At 41.1% G+C, this 8,982-nt stretch overlaps 1 long non-coding RNA gene across 1 annotated transcript; it reads left to right on the plus strand.

The window, feature by feature from the left end:
• Positions 1–2,921: 2,921 nt before the first annotated feature.
• LOC108516923 (uncharacterized) lies at positions 2,922–7,098 on the plus strand. The gene is made up of 3 exons (XR_001881951.1): positions 2,922–3,989; positions 6,328–6,491; positions 6,656–7,098. It is a non-coding gene; the product is annotated as an uncharacterized LOC108516923 (long non-coding RNA).
• The last annotated feature ends 1,884 nt before the right edge of the window (positions 7,099–8,982 follow it).

Genomic DNA, 8,982 nt, shown 5'->3' on the forward strand with positions numbered 1-8,982 from the left:
CCATGACAGTTTACAAATGCCATCCCAATGTCAGGAAGTTATCCTATATGGTCTAAAAAGGGGAGGAACCCTCAGTTCCTAGAATCGTCCACCCCTTTCCCAGAAAACTCATGAATAATCCACCCCGTGTTTAGCAAATAATCAAAAGTAACAATAAGTGTCGTTGGTTGCCTGGCTGAAGGTGCTGCTCTGCCAGTCGAGTGGTCGTTCTTTATTCCTTTACTTACCTAATAAACTTACTTTCACTTTACTCTGTGGACTCACCCCGAAATCTTTTTTGCAAGAGATTCGAGAACCGTCTCTTGGGGTCTGAATCAGGACCCCTTTCTGGTAACACATGAATTCATTGTATCTCCCGTATAACTTACATGTCTCCCACAGCGTTTTGGCTACCTCCCGGCTGCCTCCTCCTCTGTTCATTTTACTGTGGAGGAAGAACATCTGGTCGCTAATTCTTTCTTTCAAAGATGCTTTCCAATGTGTTGATGAGTAACTTGCAGAGTAGAATAGACCTGCAGGTGGGCTGCCAGGCATTCCAGCTGAGATGACCGTCAACATGTCAGACACATGATACCTTACCGAGTGGTGTCATTTAGTATTTATTTTCACCCACGGGGTGTATGGCACTCTGAACAAAGTGTTTACCGTGAGAGCCGTCTTGAGGTTCAGCGAAACCAGTGTCAGTGAACGTGCTACTTAAGTCTCCATTGTGGAATATTTGACACCATTGAAAGTGATAAAATGAAAAAACATTTAGAAGTAGCTACTTCCCCTCTGTGTTTACTCAGCCAGTGAGGGCTAATTGTTGTGTTGACAACCCAGGGCTTCTCCTTGGCTAATTCTGTGATCTTTTGAAATGTTAATTACAGTTTCCGTGATATCATTGTTTCTCCTTCCACAGTTTTAGGTGAAATGGGTTACCTTAACTTTATCTTTGTTTAATGACCCAACCTGACTGAAATGAATTGGTTTTTTACCTCTTAGCAGGGAATCTTCTGTCTGAGACACATGTGTGGGTTTCCCCCAGTCCCTCACAATACCATTAGCTACCTTAATGGAGCAGATGCCGCCGAATTAATGTTTCCACTCTGGATGTCTCCCTGCAGTTCTTCATTTCTATCATTCTGTTTTTAGATTTACAGTTACTTTTGTAAGTTTACAAAATAATGATTTGTTACCTTAACTTGAAAATGCAGTGATTTTTTCCCCTCCTGTTGTTTTTTTCTCTCCCTGTCCATTTAAGCTGTTAATAAATTAATTAATAATAACTGTCACTGGCTGGGCGTGATGGCTCACGCCTGTAACCCCAGCACTTTGAGAGGCCGAGGCAGGCGGGTCACCTGAGGTCAGGAGTTCGAGACCAGCCTGGCCAACATGGTGAAATCACATCTCTACTAAAAATACACACACACACACACACACACACACACACAATAGCCAGGCGTGGTGGTGGGTGCCTATAATCCCAGCTACCCAGGAGGCTGAGGCAGGAGAATCTGTTTGAACCCAGGAGGCGCAGGTTGCAGTGAGCCGAGCTTGCGCCACTGCATTCCAGCCTGGACAACAGAGTGAGACTCCATCTCAAAATAACAACAATAATAATAACTTCCACTATAGAGACTCTGTATGTGCCAGGCACAGTTCTATGTGTTGATACAGGTCAACTCAGTTAATTTATACCCCCTCTACAGAAAAAAAAATCCTGTGAGGTGGATACTGTTTTTAATTCTTCCTTACCGAAGAGGATAGTCTTTAATTAGAATAATTAACTTGTCCGAAGTTACTCAACCAGGTGTGTTTATTAGCTTACAATATGACCTTGTGTTAAAAAAAATCTTCAAAGGAACTTAGAAGATCTGAGGCTTAGACAAAACGATTGGGAGAATGATTGAGATAGAGTAAGATAGAGCTGTCTCCCCTCTCTGCTAGAAAAAGATTTCCCTGGGCTGGGCGGACTGCCCGAGAGCAAGGGGCTGGAATAAGAGCAGAAGTGTCAAAGAGGCTCAGGCAGGGGACTCCACAGGGTGCCGCCCAGCGAGTTCTGGGCAGGTGGCAAAGCTCAAGAAAGGCTCTTTTGGTGAAAACCCAAGGCAGATGTCAAAAAAGAAATGGCCTCAGAGATTCCACGACTCTTAATGGCATAGAAGTCACAGGAGGATTCTCAGGGTATTCAGAAGTAGAGCTACAAGACCTGAGAGGCCGACAGACAGAAACTAGCATCATTTCACAGCACACAGGTCTATCGCCAGCCTAAAATCACAGAGGCCCATAGATATCCCAGCAGATACCTGCAGAGCCAGGTGACCTGAGAGAGCCACAAGCCTTCTCTGGGGTCCCCTTCCCACGCTTCCCAAGAAAGACACAATTCCCAAGAAAAGTTGAAAGAAACACAAAATTGACTGAGATTGAGGTTCTCCTGTCCTCATGGAGTAATGGCTTAAAATAAGAAAGTGGATGCATTGTTGAGAAATATAGACGGTTGCATTTCTTGTCCACGGCCTGATGCTATGCATGTCAGGAGGTTGACAGGAATGTATCTGATGCATTCATTTAAAGTTTTACCACTTCCATAGAATGATTGCTGTATTGCGGTAAAGAAACTTTGCTTTCTTCTCTTTTGAAATGATGGATTTTATGATAGATTATCTGACTTTTAAAACTATCTGCTGTTTATGTAGTAGATTGCTATTCAGGAATGTCAATGGTAGGACCCATTCAGGGAGTCTGAGTGACTCCTAAAGTTTGGAAAGCCATCCTTAAAGATGACGTTACAGCACAAAGACTCGATATGCACGATTTAAATAAACTTAAAAGAAAAGAAATGTATGCTATCAGAAGTCAGAGGAGCGGCTGCCTTTAGGGGTGGGGATGTTTACTGGAAGGGAGGATGAGGGAGTATCTAGAATAGTCACTATTATGAATTGAATTGTGTTCTACCTCCTTTCCCCTGCCAAAAATATGTTGAAGTCTGATCCCCAGTACCTGAAAATGTGATCTCATTTGGACATAGGATCTTGGCAGATGTCATCAAGTTTAATTCAATATGACCAGTGGAGAGGATACCCAGAGACGCAGACACACAGAAAGAAGGCCATGTGAAGCTGGAGGCCGAGACTCAGATGTGCATCCATGAGACAAGGAACAGCATGCACTGCCAGCCATCACCAGAGCTCGGAGAGAGGCACGGGACAGATTTTCCCCCATGTCCACCAGAAGGAAGCAGTCCAGCCAACACCTTGACTTCAAACTTCTAGCCTCAGAACTGTGAGACAATAAATTCCTGTTTGTAGCCCCCCAGTTGGTGAGATTCTGTTTCAGCAGCCCTAGGAATCAAACGCACAAGTCTCCTGGGCTGAATGCTGGTTACACGAGAGCTTGTGAAAATTCGGTGACCTGTGGACTTACCCATTGTGCTTGTTTCTCTTGTATACAACACTTGAACAAAGGGGTCAAAAAATATATATCACAAAGCAGATGCTTGCAGGAAGTGTTGGAAAAAGCCGTTTCTTGTGCTCAGTTGGCAGGACGAATTCCACTCTTCTGTGGTCACTGTCTTCCTGTGCTTTGGAAGGTACTTGGAGAGGAACCATGTGAAAACACGATGTTCAGAAACGGTCACAATAAAAGCCACACAGAGAAAGTGAGTGTAACTGAGAGGGCTCATGTCTCACGGAGAACGATGGCCCTCTCTTAGAGGACAATTAAAGGAAAACAACGGTTTGTAAATTTGAGGGAAATTTGATTTCTCTTTGCTTGTACTTATCTGTTCACCTGATCACCACTGCTGAATCGGCTGTCATTGGAGCTCGTTCTTTGCCAGGCCCCGCGGTTGGGGGGATTTGCTCACTTCTAGCAGCCCCCCGCTTTGTTTCCTAACAGATGCGCCCTGTTTGTCATGGACGCTTCCACAGATAAGAGAAAAGGAGTGTGGAAGGAAGCGCAAAGAAGTCTGAGCCGCAGGGAGTCTCTTCAGGCCCTGGAAACACTTGGTAACTTTTCTTACAACTGTCACTGGTGTTAACTTCTAACCCATTAAACTCGCTTACAGGATAGTCAGTGAAGCAGGATATGGCCTTTTCTTGGCCTCTCCGTTTCCAGTTCCAGCAAAATGAATGAAACACAAAAGTTCACAGGGGGATGGACTGGGGAGGCAGGGCTGGGAGTTGGTGTCGGAAAGAGCTTTTAACTGGCCTGACCGTTACTGTCCTTTCCCATTTCAACTTTTATCTGCCCATTAACTCCTTAAGTTTGCTCATCCATCCATCAAAAAGAAAAGAAAAAAAAATCCCAAATGATGTGTGAAAAGATCTTCTGGGTGTTGCTAGGTCTAGCGTGTCATCTCGTAAATTTGTCCAAACATGATTGGCTTCTCATCGGGACACAATGACTGTGTTTTATGAATGGTCATTTGTGATTTCTTCAAACTTTTATCTTTAAGATGTCTTTGAAGTATTTGAAATCATTTCTGTTTCTGACAAAATGAAGAGGTAACTTTCCCAAAATATTGCAGGGTCCACTTTTATAAATGAAGAGTGTTTATGATTAGTTTTCAGCGACTGTATAATGATTACTTACACAATCTTACATGGTTTTCATTGAAATATGTCAAGTTAATGATTCTGTTTATAGTGTAAGAACAAAATAATAAAATATTTAGTGCTTTGATTTATAAAATAAAAACAAGTTGTTTATAGGCATCCATATGTATCTGCTAAATTTGCATGCGATAGGTCCTTGCTCAGATCTTTGCTAACAAAATTCTGTTGAGGTCCAAAAAAAAAATGTTTGATTATTGAGAGTAAAAGGGATCCAGCTGATAGGTTTTCTTAAATTTGGTGAATAGGATCAAAGTGAAGAAAAGTGAGAATAGCTAAGAAATTCAAATAGAAGTAGCACTCAATCTGGATCAAAGGTATTCATTCACTCCATTAATTCATATAACATTCAATGAAGTTATTAATATAAGAGATGTAAAAGATTAAGTCCCTGCACCAAAATCTCTACAGTCTTGGAAGGGATATGAATATAAGATTAAAGTAACTTAAATACACTTCAAGATAGAATATGAGAATCTTGTAATCTGTACATAGTAATTGCTGAGATGATAAAGGTATACATAAAATATCCAAGAACTTGAGACAGATGCATTTCCTTCATGATAGTTGCACAGAGGCGACAACATCTGATGTTTTACATCATCGGTCCTTCTCATTTATCCAGGCTCCGTGTTCCCACCCACAAAATAAGATTTAACTTCTAGATAATCTCTTTACAGTCGTTATCTCCTTTTACTACTATCAGCTCATAATTATTGTTTGGAGCATGAGAGCAAGTTCTCATATAGGAAATAAAGAGGCCAGGCGTGGTGGCTCAAGCCTGGAATCCCAACACTTTGGGAGGCTGAGGCAAGCAGATCACTTGAGGTCAGGAGTTCAAGACTAGCCTGGACAACATGGTGAAACCCTATCTCTACTAAAATACAAAATTAGCCGGGCATGGTGGCCCGTGCCTGTGATCCCANATCGGTCCTTCTCATTTATCCAGGCCCCGTGTTCTCACCCACAAAATAAGATTTAACTTCTAGATAATCTCTTTACAGTCGTTATCTCCTTTTACTACTATTATCTCATAATTATTGTTTGGAGCATGAGAGCAATTTCTCATATAGAAAATAAAGAAAGAGGCCAGGCATGGTGGCTCAAGCCTGGAATCTCAACACTTTGGGAGGCTGAGGCAAGCAGATCACTTGAGGTCAGGAGTTCAAGACTAGCCTGGACAACATGGTGAAACGCTATCTCTAGTAAAAATACAAAAATTAGCTGGGCATCATGGCAGGCGCCTGTAATCCCAGCTACTCAGGAGGCTGAGGCAGGAGAATGGCACTCCAGCCTAGGTGACATAGTGAGACTCGAAAGAAAGAGAGAGAGGGAGGGAGGGAGGGAGGGAGGGAAAGAACGGGAAAGGAAAGGGAAAATAAAAGAAAAGAAAAGCTTGGTCACATGCCTTTAGTACAGTGTCATTTTTTAGGATAAAGCTCATTTTTTACACTGAATCATCTGTTTACAACGTTAATAAACTGACATGTTAGGGCAAGGGCTGCCTAGTATATGATGAGCAGGATGTGGACAAGAATCAGAATCCAAATTCAATTTTAGACACAACCACTATTTAACTTAGCTCAGCAAACAGAATTCAGTATGTGCCAAGCACTGTGCTACGTTTTGGGATTTAAGAATCCATATCCTCTGCATGTATTTATGTGCCTGCTATGGCCTATATTTGCTGCCTATGTCTAGTTCACTTTCTTCCCTAGGCTCTCCCTTACAGCAGGGAAAATGACATCATTTGAATGAAAGAATGAATATTAGAGGAAGGCCTGGCTTTGGAAGAGTCCAGTCTGATAAAGAAGATGAGTGTGGACACAACTATGACAGAACCAAACTGAGCACACTCATAGACACAGAAACACGTGCACACACGGTCTAGAGACGGTGAGATAATTCTGGCTCCAAAAGAGGGCTGGATGTGGGAGGGGAAGGGGATTCGGTTTAAGTGTGAGGTGGGGGGAGGGTAGAACCCTTTTATGTAGAAAAGTATGCTTTCCCAGTTAACTAATTACTCCAGAAACCCTCCAAACTGTATTTCCCACCCTCAGCACAGCTCTGCAAGTGTTAATTGCCACCTTTCAAGTAAAGAAAGTAATGTCACACTCATGATGGAACAATGTCTGTCCGAGAGACTCTTCCGGAGCTAACAGAGGGCACGAATACGAGCAGCTTGCATAGCTAAGGCCAGGAGGTAGGTCAGGTGCATGGTGACACTCTAGAAAGGTGAAAGCACAGCAGACCTCCTTGCCTTAAAACTGTGTCTGCAGCAAAACCTGAGCACAACCATAATGGAATGTGAAGATCTTGATATAAAACTTTGTGAACTCAATTGACTCCAAGTCCAGCATGCTGTCTACACAGCTCCCTTGTATTTAAATTGTTCAAAGGCTTCTTTTCCCCCTAATCTGCTAATTCCTTAATTCCTCTGGTATTAAGATTACCAGAGAAGTCCTCTCAGGAGAGCTGATAACACTATCTACACTAAGTACAAGCAAGCACTTCCCTGTATGGGGAGTGGAGGCGGGGTAGGGGAGGCAGGCTTGAACTCTATTTTGTGTCTTCTTTTTCCTGTATGGTTTTTTCCGTACTCAGAATTCCAGCAGGCAGCCATTGCTTTGGGAGCTTTTGCCTGAGGAAGTTGTTCAGAGCTAGAAAACAGAAGCTGCTTCTCCTCCAAGCTCTGGTTTTCATTTGCAGAAGTGTACGTATGTGCAGAACGAGACTGCCCTGATTGCACCTGGTGGGCTTTGGAGAGCAGGCCTAGAGCCCAGCTGAAGGAAAGAGCTGCTCCCAGAGTTAGGAGTAGGAGGTCTTTGGTCCTTGACCTGCAGGAACCTGTGCCCTGGCTATGCGGAGGCGGCTGAGTCTCTAGACCTGCAAGGACCACATGGGGCCTGGAAAGATCTCCACAAGCGCTGGGGACAGAGGATAACACAGTAATGTCTAACATTGCATTCCCCAAAATGCTGGTGCCCTGGGGTGGGGGTCAAAGCCAGGGAAGCCAGTTTACAGAGAATGAAGTAACATTTCTTCCCCACTTCCTTCTGTTGGCTAAAAGTAATTCCTTCTACAATAATTATGTTATATTTACTGTTTTACATAAAACACAATGAGTTCAATTGATCAATTTTCAATTTACCAATTTATCAAAATAAACATGCTTATAAATGGATTTTAATTAAAGCCTAGTTACTGGGGGAAGTGGAAAAAAAAACATAGAGCTTTCAACAAATGTCTGTTCCTTCATTATTTAATATATTTCATATTTAATAATGTTAATTTATATTTCATAACAGAGCAACAAGGGAGAGAAACCAATTTTTTTTTAGTGCAGAATGCTATAATTTTAAGATTGTAAGAGTTCCTTTTGAAAGTTATTTTGTAGTCTATTTTATATTTTGAGTTTTTATGACAAGAACATGATACATAGAAAGGTCTCTTTAAGTATTTTTGTTGTATGGCTGATTTGATTAATGAAGGGTACTTGCAGTTTATTGGAGTATACAATGGCACAAATTTGGGAAGGTGATTTTGCAACATTAACAAGCAGCTTAAAATTATTCATAGCTTTTGATCCTGAAGTCCCATTTCTAGGTATTTATGCTAAGGAAATAATTACAGATATATGCAACAATGAACAGAATACTCAGCTGAGTGGGGTTTAGAAAAAAATTGAAAAATTATAAAGAACTCTAATATCTCGAAATAAGACCCTGGCCAAATGAGAATGGCCCATTATATAATGAAATGCATGCAGCCATTATAAATTACGTTTGTATAAATTATGTGTTTGTTGTATATTCTTAAGATAAACTCAGGTATTCAAACAGATGAGATACCCTTTCTCTACTCAATCTATCTGACTTGTGTGTGTTTATGGGATTTTAATTTTCTCCTTTTTCACCTGTATATTCTTAATTTTCCTCAATGGCAAATCATTACTCTTAAAATAAGAAAAAAATTACCAACAAAATACGTAAGACTGTAAATATAAAACAGAAAACGTGAATATAAGTTGTCACATTCTTTTGCTCAACAAAAGAAAAGTATATTGAAAAGGATAGTGATTATCACCTATCAGTCGAAGTTATCTTTATCTCGCTTAAGATTTAGTAACAGACTTTAATCTCAATAGTACTTTTTTAAATTTGTAAAGAGTATTTTTTAGAGCACCTGTAGATATACCAAAAAATTGAGAAGATAGTATAGAGAGTTCCCATTCAGCCTCTCCCATTTTTCCCTATTACTAACACTTTACATTAACATGGTACATTTGTTACAATTAATGAACCAATATTGATATATTGTTTTAATCAAAACTCCATAGTCTCTTTAGATTTCCTTAGCTGTCACCTAATGTCCTTTCTCTGTTTTG

Source organism: Rhinopithecus bieti, unplaced genomic scaffold (genome assembly GCF_001698545.2).
Source record: "Rhinopithecus bieti isolate Rb0 unplaced genomic scaffold, ASM169854v2 scaffold_39641, whole genome shotgun sequence".
NCBI lineage: Eukaryota > Metazoa > Chordata > Mammalia > Primates > Cercopithecidae > Rhinopithecus > Rhinopithecus bieti.